The 2,728-nt window shown below is 43.0% G+C and overlaps 1 long non-coding RNA gene across 1 annotated transcript; it reads left to right on the forward strand.

The window, feature by feature from the left end:
* Positions 1-354: 354 nt before the first annotated feature.
* Positions 355-2,070, forward strand: LOC311112161. Its single transcript, XR_014610841.1, has 2 exons — positions 355-1,032; positions 1,440-2,070. It is a non-coding gene; the product is annotated as an uncharacterized lncRNA (long non-coding RNA).
* Positions 2,071-2,728: the final 658 nt, after the last annotated feature.

Consider the following 2,728-nt stretch of genomic DNA (forward strand, 5'->3'; position numbering starts at 1 on the left):
ACTCATTTTGGGTGCTGGTACTGTGGTGCAGGTGCTCCCCAATACTTTTGAGCAAATATTCTATAAGAGGAACAGGAGCTCAAGCACTGGATGTCTGTGTGTGTGAGTGTGTGTGTGTGTGTGTGTGTGTCCATGCTTGCGTGTGTGTAGGGTTTTTCAATGCAGCAGTGTGTTATGAACATTATTATCTGGTGGTGGGTGTTATTAGCAACATACTTGTTTGAAAAAGTCAAACGTTTCTTGATATTGGTTTTACTAATCTACTTTGATGCCTGAATATCACTCCCCCATTCTCCCTTTCTCTGTCTCTCTCTAGCATTTTCTCTCTGTCCCTCTCTCTCTCTCTCTCTCTCTCTCTCTCTCTCTCTATCTCTCTCTCTCTCTCTCTCTCTCTCTCTCTCTCTCTCCAACCCCCCTTCTATCTCTCTATCCCTACAGTTCAATATGGTGCAGTCTGTCAGAGAAGAAGGTAGTCGGCTCAGCACCATACAAGACCTTAAGGACTCTGGCTTCGGCCGTCCTTCCCCCCGACAAGGCCTCAAGCTCATCTTCTGGTTCGCCAACAAATGCGTGGCGTTCAATCACCATGGGAAAATGCTGGTACAGTGCCACCCTGAGAGAGGCGACTTCGGCTTCCACTACTTTGGAAACTTCGAGAAGATTCTCCCAGTTCTATTGCGAGACCACAGGGAAAGCTACTTCGAGGTGGGCAACCTGAACACAGAGACCTATTCCAAAGCCGAGGACCTACCGGACTATGTGAGAAAGGACTACGGGCTATCCCTGGGCTACCGCTGATGGAACAAGGACCGCATCATCATCAGGCTGAGGCAGGGGGACGTGACAGCCACCTATGTCACCGAGCACAAGGAGGACGGCGGCCGGGGGGAGTTTGACTCCGAACGCACCCACCTTGTAAATCCGGATTTGATCCGCATCATCCGGGACCCTGAGCTGGAACTTGCGACATTCCTAGACCAGACGGGCTACATGGGGCTGTCGCTGAGAGAGCGCCTCCTCAGAGCTTTCAAGGTCTTCATCTTGTTTGTGGTCTTCCTGGTGATCGCTTCTATCATTTTGAGCATCTTAGGGAAGTTGTAGAGACAGGAGTCTGATGTTAGCCATTGTGCGTTTATAGGTTAAGTACATAGGTAATTTGCCATAGTGTTTTGGTTGGTTAGGTCATATAGACCAGTAAATACAATGGTTATATTATTTTATAAATAGTAAAATAGTTATGTTATAAATAGTATGTTATTAGGCCTATTTGTAATATAGGATATATCTGTTTAAAAACATGAATTTACATGAATGGCAACTTTCTTTCTGTGATTATTTTGAATAAAAATCAAAGAAGAAAAGAAGACTAATTAGCCAATGTCTCTTGCTGTTGTTTCATTATAGCAAAACATGTAATCTCTCTTGTTGTTTCATTATAGCAAAAATCGGATGTCATCTCAGGGGAGTATGACTCCGAACCCCCAGAACGATCAGGTCCGGACCAGAACACCTGGGACGATTTGGTTCGGACCACTTGGGATCCGGAGCAGCACCAGACCACGTCCCAGTTGGGACTATCGCTGAGACAAAGGTTCACCAGAGTCTTTGTAGTCATGCTAGTGGTCCTCCTGGTCATCACTTTGATCGTTTTGGTCATCTTAGGGAAGTTGTAGAGATAGCAGTTATTGTAGTTGTTGTGCTGCTGTTGGTCCATCAGGGTTGGGGTCAATTCTATTTCAATTCAGTCAATTCAGGAAGTAAACTGAAATTCTAATTTTTCCTAACGGTAAGGTTTTGAGAAATGATTGAATTGAAATGGAATTGATCCCAACCACTTGTCTTTTCTCACTGGCACTGATTTTGCACAGATTTTCCTTCCAAAGACTGTGATATGTGGTTGTCTTTACCTTCCTTAGTCGAATGCACTGACTGTAACTTGCTTTGGATAAGAGTGTCTGCTAAATTACTAAAATGTGAAATGTAACTTAATGTTTTAAAATCTTTTTGTAATCGATAAGATATTATCAGATATTTTATTTGACGATTTAGAATAAAATGAAAAGAAGACAAGTTGAATAATTTGTCTTTATTTCAACTGTGATATATTTCTGTTCTTTATACCATAGGGAACAGAAACCTCTCTAACACGCACACACACATGCGCGCACACACACACACACACACACACACACACACACACACACACACACACACACACACACACACACACACACACACACACACACTACATAAACACCTGACATTTGTCACCTCATTGGCATTTGGTCTGAAGTTAGAGCATCAGTGAGACAGACAGCAAACTAAGACAGAGAGACAGAGACTATACACACAGTATCACTTATCGTCATCATTGAGATATGGAGATAGAAGAGGACATCTATGCCAATGTAGAGGAGGTCTGTGTGAAAGTCTGTGATGATCTGGCTGCAGGTTATGAGACTTTACACCAGAGTCAACAAGCTGGAACAAGTATGTGTGTTTTACGGATTCTTACTGAGAGTTATCATGACTTGACTGACACACAGACACACACACACACGTAAATATTGGTGATCGTAAATAAGAATGTGTAAACCAGACCTACTATAAGAGCTACTCTAAAGAGTCCAAAGACATGGCAGATTCACAAATAGGGGAAAGATCTGAGGGAATGGTGGATGTAATCTGGATGCTGTGGAATGTGCTGTAGAAATGGTGAAACTATTTT

This window comes from Coregonus lavaretus (assembly GCF_964263955.1).
Source record: "Coregonus lavaretus genome assembly, chromosome: 38".
Taxonomy (NCBI): Eukaryota; Metazoa; Chordata; class Actinopteri; order Salmoniformes; family Salmonidae; genus Coregonus; species Coregonus lavaretus.